This window comes from Anas platyrhynchos, chromosome 3, assembly GCF_047663525.1.
Source record: "Anas platyrhynchos isolate ZD024472 breed Pekin duck chromosome 3, IASCAAS_PekinDuck_T2T, whole genome shotgun sequence".
Classification (NCBI taxonomy): Eukaryota; Metazoa; Chordata; class Aves; order Anseriformes; family Anatidae; genus Anas; species Anas platyrhynchos.
In genome coordinates, this window is record NC_092589.1 from 61,843,682 (window position 1) to 61,860,299 (window position 16,618).

At 45.2% G+C, this 16,618-nt stretch overlaps 1 long non-coding RNA gene across 1 annotated transcript; it reads right to left on the reverse strand.

Annotated features, from left to right (window-relative positions):
* Window positions 1-8,312: 8,312 nt before the first annotated feature.
* LOC110351740 (uncharacterized) lies at window positions 8,313-8,606 on the reverse strand. Its single transcript, XR_002399527.4, has 2 exons — window positions 8,469-8,606; window positions 8,313-8,364 (listed from the first exon to the last, which is right to left on the reverse strand). It is a non-coding gene; the product is annotated as an uncharacterized lncRNA (long non-coding RNA).
* Between the last annotated feature and the right edge of the window lie 8,012 nt (window positions 8,607-16,618).

Sequence of the window (16,618 nt, forward strand, 5' to 3'; positions counted from 1 at the left end):
GCTCTTACCTTGTGGATTCATGCAAAGCCACATGACAGAACTACCAGCTATTAATTTAGGAGGAGGCATGGTATTACCTTTTAGAAGTAAAAAATCCTATTTCCTAACCCCTAATTTGAGCCTGACCCAAGGAGGATGTGCACTCTGCAGCTGGAATGTGACTTTATGAGTGCACAGGCATCCTTGAGCTAGATTTAAGGTACCTGCAGGCTGCTCTCTGAAAAAGCTGATGGGGAACATCCCCAGCCCTCCACAGGGGGCTGCTACCAGGCTGCATGGCTGGTCAAATACATGTTCTGTTTCTGAGCTGGGTTTGGCAATCTACACTAAATTTTGCTGCAGGAACATCACTAGCTTGATCAATGCTTATCCTAGTTAACTCTGACAGCAGCAGCAAGCAAGGCGTGACAGCCTGGCTTTCAGTCTAGGCTCAGCAAACCCCCAGGGGACGTGGGGTGCTCACTTCAGCAGTGAGCCTACGCAGAAACAACACATGTGAACAGCGTTCTTCACTACTTACTGCTTATATCCCAGCTCGCTAGATGAAGTATTGACGAAGTGCATTTCCCTGGCCTGTCATCATGCCTTCTGCTGGCAACAGACTTCTCACCTTCTTTACTAATTCACAAGAAAAATGGGTGCCAGGTCACACGCCACAGGCTATGTCTTCCTGCCATGGGAGGATGGCATGGGTGTTTAGCTACGGCCACAGACTCTCTGCTCCTGGATCTCCCTTCTGTCTCTCCTGTTGATGACCTTAGAATTACTGTATTAAGGCAACAGTGAGTGATTGCTCCCTGCTCACCCTCTCCATGACACTTGTGATTTATAGGCAAGCAGCTAAAGGTGAGCAAAAACAATTACCAAGAGGGTGAACATCCACAGTTTAGTGAACAGCCAATTTTTCTCTATCCCAGAGTCTTACTTAAGCCACGTACTTTTTTTTTTTCTTTTTTTTTTCTTTTTTTTTTTTTTTCTTTTTTTTTGCCTCTGAACAAGGACAAAAATGATTCTGGCAAGGACTGAGTGAACTGGAGGAGCACCGTGCTCTTTAGCAGGTTCTTCCTAAACTACATAGACTTCATTGCAGTGATCCTGCTGCTGAGAGGTGCTAGCTGCCACGGATTAAAGGCAACTGGTACTTGTCAAGTGCTGTGAAGAATAAAATTATTCACATATACAGTGGCTTAGCTCTTCCTTCTGAAAATGTGGTGCATAGCGGAGGACTGGGAAGAGTCTGCTTCAATTTCTGTTTGAGCCATCCCAAATATGAGTGGCCCTGCTAAGCATGTGGGGGATTTTGCTGTCCCTGATGACTGAACCTATTTCTTACTACCAGAAATGTTTGGAAGTATTGCAGCCACCTTCTCTAGCTCACTGCCATGTTCTCCTCCCAGTTGGACATTGCAAGGAATGAGATTTGTTACTTTTTGGCTAACAGCTTACTCGGAGGCAATGTAGTCAGCACATTTGGTGTGGCATCTTGACTCACTCACTACCTGACACCTCTTGCTGCTCTCTTGCAGGAAGCTTAACCGCTCTGTAGCTCCAGGGACTGTAGTGGGCCGTGGTTTCGTGCAAGCAGACGGCCCCTTGTCTCCTAACCTCCTTGGTGGAGCACAGCCATAGAGTAGATGAAGTTGGGAATGTAGGTAGACCCCAAAACAGACTGAAGAATAGAAAGAAACATGGAATTAGGGTTTTCAGTGAGTTGGGGGCAGAACACGGTGGAGGGAAATATCTGGAAAGATGCCCATGAACTCATTAAATGGTTTATGCAAGCCATTGCTCGTGTGCAAAGCTTGGAGCTGTACAAAGTTTGGCAGCTGCATTTACCGTTAATATCAGGTGATTCACGAGCAATGCACGACTTTCTGGGAAGAGACTCATTTTGTTTCCTGTTGCCTGGCCCCTGACCTGGTCCGGCAGCAAAGGTGGAGCTCCCCGTGGTGTGCTCGGGGCCGTGCGGCAGGGCTGCGGGCTATTGTGTGCCCTTATCTGCTGGAGCAGCAGGATGTGCGGTGGCCTTGCTCCCCTCTGGAAAAGCACGCAGAGGCCTGAAATTTCATTATTCGTGGAAAAATACAGCCTTCAAACAACTGAACCAATATACATAGCTTTTGGCTCTGAGTAATGGCCTAGTCCTATTATAGGATGAGGTGTCAAAGCAAGGCCGTGCCAAGACCTTGAGATAAGGGGTTTAATAAGGCTTGAACCTGACACTGTTGCGACACAGAGAGAGATAACTGCACAGTGCAGCCCCAGGGGACGAAATGTGGGCTGCAACATTGCTGTGGTGCTGCAGGAAGGGAGCTGGGGGAGGCCTCAGACTGCTGTAGGGGAAAGGCAGTTTTGGTGCTCCCTTTGGGATGCTCCTGTCACTAAATGTGCTGGAGACATGAAGCTTATTTAGCAGCCGCTGCTGCCATCCCTGGCTCTGATCGCCTGTGTGTCGCATCACGTATCACAGTAAATTTGGTGTTAGCTAGCTGCAATGCCACCAGCAATTAGGATGTGACAACCAGTAGCTGAGAACAGCCTCCAAGCCTCAGTGAATGGGCACTACAGCGAAAGCGGTGCCTGACCGAGTGTGTCCCTAAGGGTTTAAGCTGTTGCTGCAGTCACAGCCTGCATCCCCACGCTGCTGCCCTGAGGATACAGCAGAGGCACTGCAGGCAGGGGCATCTGCCAGCCTACCAAAAACTGTTACAGACAGAGAGGCTGTAGAACTAATCCCAAATCTGTGTTAATGGATCTTGCCACAAAACACCCTCTCTGGTCTTCGTTTACTAAGCTGACAGCATGGGAGAAGGGGTGAAGAAACTAAATTCAAATCCTTATTTTGATTTGCTTTCATATTAGTGAATATTTCAGTTTTTAATTGTGGCCTAGCTACTTCAAAACAAGTGCTCAGTGTACCCTTTTTGGTATGATCCAGCTCTCTTAAGTTATCCGTTATGGTGTGAACACTGTTACAGGATTAGAATCACAGAGTGGTTTGGGTTGGAAGGTACCTTAAATACCATCCAGTCGCACCCCCCCCCCCCCCCCCGCCATGGGCAGGGACACCTCCCACCAGACCGGGTTGCCCAAAGCCCCATCCAGCCTGGCCTTGAACACCTCCAGGGATGGGGCATCCACAGCTTCTCTGGGCAACCTGTGCCAGTGCCTCACCACCCTCTAATCTAATATCTAATCTAATATCTAATATCTAATCTAATTGTCCTCTGTTTTAGTTACCCCTTGTCCTATCACCATACTCCCTGACCAAGAGTTCCTCACCACCTTTTCTGTAGGCTCCCTTTAGGTACTGGAAAGCTGCTATGAGTTCTTCCTGGGGCCATTCTTCACCAGGCTAAATAACCCCAACTTTCTCAGCCTTAAAGTGATGAATTAAAGCTTTTACACTTCTAAAAGAGAAATCTCTTTTTTTTTTCTTTCTTTTTTTTTTTTTTTTTCCCAGAGTAGTTTGGTATGAAGTTATTCCAGAATGATTAGTTGCCCAAAGTCATCATACCGGTAAGTCCTAAGTGAACTTGAAATGAAATTGTTCTGCTTTCCCACAGGAAAAAATATTGTGCTGGTGACATCTAGTGGAATAAAAATGGACATCTTTTGTTTTTGTAAAACAGACAAAAAGACAAAAAAAATATCCCCATTAAAAACAATGTTTTTTTTTTTTGTTTGTTTGTTTGTTTGTTTCAAACTGTATTAATCTGAACCCCATAAAAAGGAAATTTATTTTGTTTGTCTGTACTCAAGAAACCCAAACCAACACTGTGAAACCTCCTTCTGGGAGCTCATGGTCCCTGTGGATGCATGTAAGCATGAAGATTACGATATCATTATTAAGACAACGGAGGTACGTGACATTTATATAGCACATATAACCGTGAAGTGTGGATAAAAAGAAGGAATCTGTAGTGGATTAATCCCTTCCAATCATCCGAATCCCCGTGTTTGCCGTTGTTGTTCTTCCCTATGGCCAGAGGGTGGAGAACTCGGGGTTTCTCTCAGACAGGCCTTCAGCTGGGGCACATCAAGTGGCACTTTGTAGTAATACAGCTGCCCAGTTTTTAGTGCTAGGTGCTTTGCTTCCTGGATCTTGCCAGTTTACTAAATTTAAACAGATTTGGTTGGGGAAAGAAAAACAAACAAAAAAAAAAAGTAAAAATATCTGTCCTATGGGGACAGCTGCTATGAGTACCCACCCTGCAGTTCGCTGTAGGCAGGGTTCCTGGTGACTAAATACATAACAACCTGGTTAATATACTTAGCAGGAGAGACAGGGATTGGGGATTGCCTTTTTCCCTCCATTCATAAGTACACGAGGCAATCTTAGTAGCTGCCCATGGCTATAACAAATGTAATTGGGCTGTAACTGTACAGCTATGCCTTGTTTTTTGAAGCCTTTTGAGCACTGACTTTCAGTCCCTGCTCTCTTTCCTTCTGGCTGAGCATCCTGTCCTAAGCTCCCTGGTAGCCTGCCCAGGTCTTATTGATGTTTCCCAGACAGAGTGGCAGCCTGGTGCAGCACCCGACCTCTGCAGCCCCTGGCCTCTCTTTGTCATGGCTTTGAAAACCCTGCTCAGTCACAGCCCTTGTGAGCAGTAGGTCCACTGCATTTAAGATCTACTTGCAGCAAACCCCAGTGTAAATAGCATTCTCTCCATAAACACTGCTAGGAAAAAATCTGATTTTGCCTCTGATAGAAAATATATTTACTTGCAAAAGTATTACTGACACCTCCTCCTCCTCCATTGTGCCTCCTACCAATGGCTTGAAACTTAGCAAGCTTGATACAAAGATACCTTTGTATCAAGAATGTATGTTTTCCTGTTCCTGCCAAAACCTGCCTAGGTTTGGTTAAATAAGGACTTCAGACATGCACAGGCATGCTAGAGCTTAAAAGCTGAAGTCTTTCAAGGTGCTGTCAGCGAATGCATGCATCCTCCCTTCCCAGCTCCTGGTGTTTGGAGGCTGGACCTTGCCCTTGTCCCTCTTAGGAGGGGAGAGCTGCCCCCGTCCTGCAGTCCCACAGACAGGGCCAAAGAAATGTCACAGCCTGGAGGTAGATGAAAGTCAAGCTCCAGCCCCACCCTGCAGCACGGAGTTGCAGTGAGATGCTGGGGAAGTCACTTATGCCAGGCTTTCTGCGGGAGTTTGTAGGTTTGTAGATGTCTGGTTTCTTAAATGCACAGATAATAATTACAGTAGGAACTCTACTTGAGGAAATACCAACAAATCATGGTCAAAATGGACAAAAATCTGCTGTTGCTTCCAAAATGGTCTGTCCTGGGTCTGCTTCTCTTTTCTGCTTTCTGTTCCACCACTTATGTCATTAGGGCTGTGCATATTACATTTGTGTGGGAGACGACAAACAACACGGCTGGGAGGGTAGCTGCAGGCATGTGGAAGGGCAGGAGAAAAGTTAATGTAGTGAGTTGAAAAGAAAGTGGGAAATAATTCAGTTAGGAAGACTGCAAAGGTTTACATTTAAGTAAGAATAATTGATTACAAATTTACAAAATGGGACCTGATGGGCTGGATAATAGTTCTGCAGATAAGGAACGAGGGACGGTAGTGTACCCTAAGTTATTCATGAGCAGTAATGCTGGCACTGTTGAAAGAAATGTGAGGAGCACATCTGGGACATATAAACAGAAAAGCAACACATAAGAGGCATGAAGAAATCTTTCTGCCTTACTCAGCACCCCTGAGGCCCTAGCTGGCGTTCTGTGTCCAGCTCTGGGCAGCATTCCCCAAAGAGAAGTGTGAGCCAGCGAGGACTCCAGGGGCCAGCAGCAGATAGTCAGTGTCTTCGAAGAGCAGAGGAACAGGCAGTTCTTCGTGTCCCTGGGGACAGAGAGATAAAAGATGGACTAGCCATAGTACAGAGGGTTTAGTCTAAATATCACTCTAACAAGGAGCATAATTAGGCACTGGAAATGACCTGCCTCAGTAGACTGTGAAATCTCTATTTTTAAGAACAGGTTAGACAGGAATGATTTAACTAGAGGGATATCCAAGGAAGGCTGATATAGATGACCTTTTCTTAAGGCAGGAGGATGGACTAGATGGACTATAGAGGATGCTGTCAGACTATTCTCTTCACTTTTCACAAGCTGAGATCCTGAAACTTTATTTTCAGCTTTGTTCAAGACTCCCAAGTGCAAACAAAGTCAGTGGAAACTGCCTTTGCATGTATTAAGACTTGTTTAATGCTAAGTGACAAGGGTAGACCTTAGGTTTCTCAGACTGGGCATTTGAATTTAAGGGATATTTTTGAACTCTAAATAATATATCTCAGTTCCCCAACTGTAACACAGAGATAATGCTATCAACACATCTTATTAGCATGCTTTGAAGATTGGTTAATTCAGGCTTTTGAATTTTTTACATATATTACAGTACTATCTAGGATTTTATAGGGAAGAAGTTAACCATATCATCGTGATGGCTTATCTCCATTTACAAGCTTTGAACCACAGACTGGAACAAAACAAATAAAATCAAAATACTGAATAACACTGTAGATTATAAGAGCAGCAGCAGGCTCAGTGGTTTTGCAGTCTGAGCTCTGATGTAACACAGACCACCAAACAATTATTAGCTAAATGTTATCTGCTCTATGTACTGAAAAAGGTGAGGGCGTGTGAAAGAAACTGTATGCAATAATGATATTAAACAATGCATTGTACATATACACAAAAGAGCTGAGTTACAGAGGCATGAATACTCTCTGTCCTTGGGTTTTCCCCACTTCTGCATAACTGCCTTTTACATGTATAATAGTCTTTCTAGGTGTCCTTGTGCATGAAATAAACCTACGCAGTACTCAAATGTAAAGAACATAAATATAAGATCCATTGAGAGGGACCTGTCTTGACATCAGGAGACTCAGCCTAAACAGATATTTTCTTCCTTCTCCTGCACAGCTGAAGGGGGCCAAAGAGGGGCACAACACAACTGTTGCTGAGGCAGCTGTAAGGTTGCTTCCCATGTTCCCCATCTCCCAAGGCAGGAGACAGGGTGCACAGGGCTGTGCAGCCTGGGCAGGAGCCATATCCATGTCTGGGGCCACCCAGAGATCTCTCTTTTCAGAACCTCATAGCAACCTACAGCTATCAAACCTCTGTTTGACCCATAGTTGCTCAGGGATGAAGCAGAGGGATGGAATGATGCAGGAGGTCTCTGAAAGCAGAGATCTGACAAAGACTTTAATGGTGAAGGTAGCTCTTGTCCTGAGCTCCCAATGCCTCTTAGCAGCTTAAGAGAGATACAGGTGGGAGATCAGCTCAGGGTGACACTGCCGAAGCTGTGTGCACTGCTGCAGCTGTAACACTGGCATGCGTGTCACCTGGTAGGGAGGATTTTGACTGAATGAAGTGGTTTCAGGCTGATCTCAGGCCCTCCCTTCTTACTGGCAAATTGATAAGTGGACTGTCATGAGAGTGCTACAAAGGTGTGGTGCCTGAGCACCTGAGCACTGTCCTTGGGGTACATGCCCAACTCCTCACATCAATGGTGCAAGGTCTGAACAGTTCTGAGTACCCTACAGCCATAATCCTGAAGGATTAAATCTCTTCTAGTTATAAATTTGCTTATCCTCAATTTTAATGTTATGTATATTCAACCTGAAGATGAAGTGTTAAATACTTCTTATGCCTTTCTGAAAGTCAAAATCAAAAGGCTGACCTAGAGAACATGGCTTATAAAAAATGAAAATAATAATAAAAAAGCTGATTTCTTTATGTTCATATTCTCATTTTTTTGAGTTTCTATGAATGAAGCTGAACAAACACAGGCTCTCAAGATTTTACCACTGAAAGGAGGGGTTGCATAGACGTGATAATCATAAGACTCCAGGAATTAGGTGCTTTAACATGTTGCTTCTGATTTCAGTGGCATGCGTCCAACAGTTTTAGACCAGGCCTCTTTTAGAGCTTGCAAGGGGGCCAAAACCTACAATTACAACTACAGATATACATCTCTCAATATGTTGTTAGTCACCAAAAACCCTAAACCACAGAGAGAGATGTTTAAAAGTCAGATGTCCTGCAGCTAAGTGGGGACTTTCTTCAGGAGCAAAATGAAGGTCTAAGTTTACCTCCTCCCTTCTGTAGCTGCTCTGCCTCTTGAGTGGGCTGAGAGAGAAGGCAGAGAACTGAGAGACAGAAAGCTTGAGTGTGTGAATGTGGGGGGTGTGAAGGGGTGTTCACTGAAGCACAACAGAAATTCCAGAGCTGTCCATCAGGAGAGGACAGACACTTCATGCAGAAAGATCAGGTGCAATTCAGGAGAATCACAGATGTTGAAGAAGAAACTTTTATTTCGGACGGTGGAGTGCATGTGTGCCTTTACCTAGGAAAGAAAAAGATTTGGAGAAAGAAGTAGAGCATGAGGGAAATGCTCAAAGTTCCTTGCCTAGCAGGGGAGAATGTGAAGAGAATGCCGAAACTCCTCACCAGCTTCCACAAAAGTCAGCGAGATTGGTGTGATATGCCTGTGATGCAGATGGAAAAAGGGTCTGTGGCTTTCTTAAAGAAGGTCAGGAAGACCCTTTCAGGTTCCCTTGCTTTCACAGAGGCAGCTACAAGTTAACAGCCACCCTAGTGCTGTGCTGTTTTCTGTTTGCTTTTTGTGATGAGAAATAACCTTCAGCTGAGTCAGGTAACCCCACCTATTGACTCCACATGCACAAAAGCTTTCTTGTGCCTTGCGTGGGTCCTGAAGGCACTGTGCATCTTGTGCAGGGCACATGCTGTACCGCTGACAGCATGCTGGCCTTTGCCAATGTGTATTCCTTCCATGGGATTTTAAACAATGGATCTCAGTGACTGATCTGAAACAGGGAGCTTTAAGCCAAATTTAGCAGCACAGAGTCTGAATCTGAATGAGAAGGAAGGCAGAGGGGTGTCTTTAGGATGAGGTTGCTCACAGGCCAGCAGCCCGAGCCAAGGGGAAGCCAAATGGTTGCAACAAGACTTCTTCAGCCTGTGGAGAGGTCGTGGTGCTGACGTCTCCTTTCACACAAGTCCTTTGGCCCTGCAGCTGTGGTGCCTGCTGCCAGGCTCGTGGCGGGGAGGGAGCCAGCCCCAGCGCCTAGGGTGAAGGGACACCATTTGTAAAAGTCACGCTGGTAAAGCAAAGGGACAAATTACTGTGATAGTCTCTGAAGAGATCTTGCACCCACTCTGGAGAACACTAAATCAGCTGCCCCAGAGGCGATACGTATCTGGGGCTTTTAGAAAAGCAAATAATGAACAAGCTCCTGAGCAGCTGCCGCTGGCTCCCAGCCGCAGCAGGCCGCAACCAGCCCGGTGCTGCGGGAGGGTGGGCAGCAGGCACCTGCTCACTGGGCCTGCGGGTGTCCGAGCAGGTTATGGGGCTGGGCAGCTGGCCCTCAATCCTCCTCACAGCGACTGAGAGGAATCTTCTGTTTCTTCTTCAAAGTGGGAAGCCAGCACACAGTATCTCCACTCCCTCCCCAGCCCCTCCACCAGCCAAGTGCATACCAGGCACAGGGGCTGGACAGCTAGGGCAGGAAACCTCCCTGGTGCCACCTGCCAAAGCCCTGCTGGCCGGTTGTTTTCCCCCACCAGCACTAAAATACTGGATTTTGGTGGGTGCAAATGCAGAGATGGATCCTGAGAGAGAAACCTTCAGGTCCTTCTCAGCGGCCTCTGTTTTGTTGTCTGGGCAGATACCAGAGCTGTTGTCCCATCTGTGGAGCTCTCAGTTTCTCCTGCTGTGGGTGGGGATGCTGAGAGCAGACCCCACAGCAACCTCCTTCAGCAGCGACATGTCCATAAGAGCTGGCAAATCTATTTTTTATTATTGTGTGGTAAGGGAGATACCCTGGGAACTTGCCTCCTCCAAAGCACTCACACCTTCTGGCAATGTCCTGGCAAACCGCATTGGAGGCTGGTCTTATTCCCCATCTGCCTACGATGGTCTGAGCATTTCGATGGGCTTTGGAAAGCTTTACCCTGACATTTGGTATTAATGAGCGCCTGTAAAACTCCTTCCAGGTTGCCAATTGTGGTTAAAAACCAGCAAGACATTGAAGCACAGCGTTAATAACATTTAGTTGTTTATTTTTGTAACAACAAGATTTTCAGGAGAAAATACAACACTTTCTTAGTGGAAATAATTAAAACCATGAAAATGACTGCATTTCCTGTGTGACTGACATATTCCATGCGGGAGAAAATGTTTCCCAGCAACAAAAAATACATTGTAGTGGCTCACATTTTTCTTAGCACTCCGCATCCCTTTCGTTAACAAGAACAACAGGCAAAGGGAACAACATGTTACACATTTTTAACAATTCATCACATAAGGAAGTAGCAACACCCTTTTCCCACAGAGCAGTGATGTAAAGGGCTTCCATTTTGGGGTACCTTGCTTTGAAATTCCTAAAAAGTGCCTGACTTCAGTCAGGAGGAGATGTTATCTTTCCGACACAGGCCCAATCCTTGCTATGGGGCTGCAGACAGGCAGGCACTGCACAAGGTGGGTCCTGGCCCTGGTCCTGGCCACGGTCCTGGTCCTGCCCTGGTCTTGGCCCTGGTCCTGGTCCTGGTCCTGGCCCTGGTCCTGGTCCTGGTCCTGGTCCTGGTCCTAGTCCTGGCCCTGGTCTTCCCCTGTGCTATTTCTGAAATGCATCCCCTGAGGCCAGCCTGGAGTTCAGCCTCTGCCAAACAGGTAGCCGGCTGAAATCACCCTGAGCACATGAAGCATTGTGCTGGGTGCTCATAAAGACATTTGAAAGGTAACTCTGATACATCTCTTCATCTCTTGCTGTTTCATCCTGCCTATTATTTTTTTCCTATGCTGATTCCAGAAGATTATTTCAAAAATAGACAAGAAAGGAATCAAGACATTAAAATTTTCAGTTTGGATAGAGAAACTGCTTTGCCATTTCCCACAAGGCAATGAACTGGATAACATTTTTTTCAAAACTTTCTGACATTCATTTATCATGACTTTATTTCAGATGGGCCACTTTCTTTCAAATGTGTAGAGCTGATATTTTTATGCTTTATTAAAAATTGGTACACGTGAAATATTTGAAGCACGCAGGAAAGAACAGGGTGTGATGGCAAACTGCAGATGTTATTCAGCAACTACTACATGTGGCTCTTTAGGTTACCCAGAAGTTACCAGACCTTTCCTTTTTCCTTTCATGTCAGGCTACACTGACATGAAAGTAAAAATATGAAGTAAAACACAGTTTTTATTTCATTTTCTCAGCTTATTTCTTTTTGTATTGTCCTTTCCAACCTCCCACTCATAATTTCAGTTTAAGTTTTTGCCAAAACATAATTCTAAAAGTTGCTGGCCCTGGCCATGTTGCACTTTTAAAGAGCCTTTTTAAAGACAATGCTAACAGAAGAGCAGCAGGAATAAATAGTTGTGCAGTGAGTCAGGTGTTCTTCAGGCACTGGAGGGAGTTGTGAAGTGCAATAAGCTCTGGACTCTATTATTTGTGCTATCAAAAAGGGTCAAGAACTTTTCTGAAAGACTTCTGAAGTCAGATAAAAATACATTGGTATAAATCACTACCTCTCAAAGAGTAAGAACTAAACACAAAGAGAATGACTTAGTAAGTAAAACAGGACTCAAAATGAAGAAAACTTGTGTTCTCAGTTCTGAAATGAATTTGATTTACATCATCAGATTATTTATTTCATTTATTTACTTGGTACTATCTATATATTGATATATTTAGAGTTATTAATTTGCAAAATGAGGCAAATTGCATAACGTAAGTACTGCATTTATGAAATTCATATTTATCAAAAGGTTTTTGCACAGCCAACTCTGAATTGCAATTCATTTACTGTATAACAGTAACAACAGTTTCTATATTCACAGCTCCTTAAGGATGGATCCTTTCATTTTCTGGAGATAGCTTTCTCTGTCTTTTTAATCAATTTTCCATTTCGCTGTGACTGGAATTTTGGCACATTTTCCCCCTTGCGTGTGGGTGTCAATGCGTCAACGCTAATGGGAAAGGCCACTAGTGCTTTTTTAGTTTGGCACTATTTTTCTGGAATAATTTATATATATATATATATGTATGTATGTATGTATGTATGTATATTTCTCTGTTTCCTTCTTTTCTGTCCATGCCTTTTTCCTCCTGTCTTCCTCTCAGCCTCCCTCATTTTGTCCCATGCTGGCTACCTTATGAAGCTAATTTGCAAACAGATTCAGATTCAGATTAACTTCAGCTGATGTGTCAAGCAATGCCATCCATAGTTTCACACCAAATCTTTATTTCCACATTTTAGAAGAAATGAATCAGGAGAATTTCATTATCCTCTTTCCACGAGCCATAAAATCTACAGGGAAATAAGATTTCTTTATTCAGCCTTGCATAAAAATGGCCTGAGAAAATGGATTCAGAAAGCCCTTCAGATCTTGATACATTCCTATTGGCATAATGCTGACTTTCCTGTCTCTCTACCATCCCAAATTTGAGTTATTAAATCACTGGAAACACAGACATATACGAATCAGTACCAAAGAATTTAGAAAAAAATGTGCACCCCAGCCTCACAGATTTTCCAGGCAGATTATCCAGCAATTTAAATGGGAATGTTATCTTTTTTTTCCAGCCTTATCGTGCTTCTACTTATAAACTCTTTAGTCAGTTTTGAAAGCAAAGAACTGATAAAATGTCAGAAAATATGATTTCTTGCCAACTGCAATTGGACAAAACAGAGGAATCTCATGTCACTGTTACACTAATGGCTCGTCTCCTGACCCTCTCCTGTTTTTGGCTGTTTTATCCTTTCCAACCTTCTTTCTCTGAACGGCATGACCCTCTGCCTAGCCTTAAATTGCACAGTTGTGGAACAGCTGCTTATACTGCTTAGAGTGTTGTTGTTCGCCTCTGCTGGTGTCTGGTATTTTTTTCTGGAGCGCTCCCCGCTCCTGCTGTCAGCAGGTCTCATTGCCCACGCAGCAGAGAGAGGGACAGAGCGGTGTCAATGCTTTCCCACTTTGCAAATCCCCTGGCAGCGGCCCTGATGCCTTACTCTGTTTGTGGCTGTTGTACTGAACTTCTGTTTGGTTGTTGGCTTGTTCATTTCTGCTAGAAAACAGAGGGGCACAGGGTTTCAGGACAAGGATATTGGGGACGACCTGTGAGTGTTTCACCGTTGCTGTGTCTAATGAAATCCTTGTGCAGTTGCCTTAGCTTCCAGACTAGCACAAGCAATTTGCTTTCCTTCTGTCTGCTTTCACTGGCCACAACCAGCCTTTTTGCAGTCCTTTTTCTGGAACGCCAGTAAACATCAAAAACATTAACGCCTCAGCTTTCCAGCCACAACTGTGAAACCAGATGCCTGCACCTGCTGGGCTGTGACTCCTCACTATCAGCTGGCTACCAATAACGCCGCAAAACATCCCTCCTGTCAATTCCACGCCATCCAGCAGACCTTAGCATAAAATACTTCACATTTCAACCCTCTGGGTATGTTTTTTCCCTTACATGAGGAAGTGTTTATCATCCTAACACAGTGTGTTTGGCATTGGGTGCAGCTGAGGGGGCAGAGCAAAGCCCAGGAGGCTCCTTGGTGCAGGGCCAGCGCAGCACTGCCATGGGCAGCCAGGCTTAAGCTGCCTGCAGAGTCCTCCACCCTTTCAGTGCTGCCAACACCCTCAGTGCCTTCTTTTTTGTCTGGCCATTATGGATTATGGCCTGTGCCCTGTACTGGCTTCTTGACCACACATGGGAGCTGGCTGCCTCCTGAAGTCACCACTGGAGCGAAGCTCTACCATTGCTGTGTGGCAGCTGGCACAAGCACCGTGAAATAAAGGGGAAGCTAGGCAGGGGAAATGGTCAAGGCTCAACTTCTGAGGGGGATGAAGATAGCACCAAACTCCAGGCTGAAACACAGTTGAAAGAAATCCCACTATTTGTCTAAAAGGAATTCACTGGTGTATTTAATGTTCACTATTTAAAGTTTCCTCAGCTCTGGATGACAAGTATGCTTCTTGGTGACAGGAAGGATGCAGCACTTGATGCTTTTAAAAGCACTTGATAAGCTTTTAAGTTCTTCCAAAGTATATAGGTGTTAGCAGCTGTACATAACCAGTATATTTATCTGGAGGACTACATTTAGAGGAGAGGTTTTGAACATTTAGAGGGCTGCAGTCACATTACACCTCTCACTTCTGTCAAAATTAGTAATAGCCTCTAGCTGTTGAAACTGATTCAGCTCACAGCTGAAGGACACTCTACAACTGTGAAGGGAGTGGAGACACATGCACAGGCAGTCTTGATACAGGTTTGCAGGACCATTTCTGGGTTGAATGAGGGGGAAGTGAGAGGACAGAGAGGCTGTAGTCCTTCACAAATGCGAGAAGGAGTGGTAGATACTTCTAGTCCTACAGATGCCATGCTGCAAGCTCGTTTTAATAATTTCACACAGTAGTTCCAATTTTCAGCAAAGCAGCCACCCATTAAGTGGATGGCAAAAAAATAATAGCAAAACTAAGGAGTCAGTTCTCAGATATCTGATTAGATGGGACATATTGTCTACATGGAAACTTCTGTAACTCCACAAGCACAAACTCAACATTTGAGAATAACTGAATAACCCCTGTGTTAAGACACCATGAGGTTGGGAACGTCTGTCATCAGTTCAGGCTGTTCAGGATGCCTCACATCCCACCAGGCATTCCTCCCGTCATCCTGCCAGACCTTGAGGAGAGCCAGCGAGCTTCTCATCCCTGTTCTGTGAAGCTGAACCTGCCATTAAACTCAACACTCAGCTGACCTCTCTTCTTCTCCTGGGTCCTCAGTAGGCAGTGAGAATCATGCACAGGACCAGTAAGTATCCACCTTGGAGAGCATCCTCCGAGGGCAAGCACCTGGACATGGCAGTTCTCTCACCCCTCCAGGACCATTGCACATAAAGATACTTGGGAAATGGGAACAACTGTGTAGATCCGGAGTTAACTGAGTTTCCAGAGAGGGGGTGCTTAAGCAGAACTGTGGGGGAATGGGCTTAAGTTGCACCAGGGGAGTTTTAGGTTGGATGTTAGGAAGAACTTCTTTACCGAAAGGGTTGTTAGACATTGGAACAGGCTGCCCAGGGAAGTGGTGGAGTCACCATCCCTGGAAGTCTTTAAAAGACGTTTAGATGTAGAGCTTAGGGATATGGTTTAGTGGGGACTGTTTGTGTTAGGTCAGAGGTTGGACTCGATGATCTTGAGGTCTCTTCCAACCTAGAAATTCTGTGATTATATGAGGAGGCTGGTTACACATCGCGTTGTAACACAGGAATCTTGTCACAGCTGGGTTTAATCTTTGGAAATACTTCCTCTCCTTCTGCAGCCTGGACAGCCTTTCATTTACTCCCAAACATCATAATGCTTTCTTTAAAGTTGACAGTGTTTGTTTGCATGTAGCAGATGATGAAGCAACGTCTCTCCGGAAGTGGCAAGAAATGGTTACCAGCCCAGCAAGCATCCCGTACCGTCTGATGGGTAGGTATTTTACATGGAAAATATGTCACACATGAGAGCAGAGCTAGCCTGACTCACTTACCCCTACACAAAAGGTGCTGCCAAAACCAAACCCACTGGGACTGGTATTCCTGCAGCGTCCCCACTGCTCCAGTGTCTGAAGCTGAGAGGAACATAGCTGTCAGATGGGGAAGTAACAGCGTCTTTTGTCACATTTTCTTGTTAAGCAAACACTGATAAAATGCATATCATGTCTGCTCTACTTCAGGAAAAAATGTTTAGGACTTCCTGGAAATATTGCAAAAGCTACCAACTTCCCACCTCCCATGCTATCAGCAGGCATGAGTGTATTAAAACAAAGCAACCAAACCAAACAGCAAATCATGAAAGAAAGAGAACAAATAAGGAGCCTGCAGTGCTGCCAAATTATACAACAGTGATTCCCACTGGGATTAACTTGGACAATTTGCCTCACTGAGGCCAGTGGGTCTGCTGAGAGCACTCAGAGGCTCCTGCATCGGCTGCAGGAGCAGGAGCAGGGGTAGGAGCAGGATGGGGCAGGCAGCCCATGTAGGCAGCTCTCTTGCCCCTGCTGTAGCCTTCCCTGCTGGTGTGGTCCACCCCTGGCCACTGCTTCCACTGCAGCTGTTAGGGATGGAGCAGCCTCCAGCAGCTCTCAAAACCAAGCCTTCAACTTTATATAACTGAGACAATCTCATTTTTTCCTGCAGATAGTTGTTACAGAAGAGAGGGTGGCTTGCCCTTGTGTTTGCTTGTAAAATAGTGTGCACATCTATGCCATGAAAAACTCCTGGCTCCTACTTTCCCGGAGTGCAGAGGACTGAGACGGCTTTCATTCTTCTCTGCTATTTCTCAGCACAACTTGCTTGTGACTCACGAGAATGAAGTGACACCGCGTGTGTGCGTTCAGTGCTTGAACTTTAGCTGACACAGCAAACACTCCAAAGCCTCCCACCCCGTGTGCCTTCCCTATTAAAAAAACATGTGTGAGCATTAGGGAGAGCAACAAGAGGGAGATCCCTGAAGCTCGTGGGTAAGGAATGTGCACCGAGCTGTGCCTGAACGTCTGATGTCTCCAACTATTTGTTAAAGGCAAGGGCAATACTTC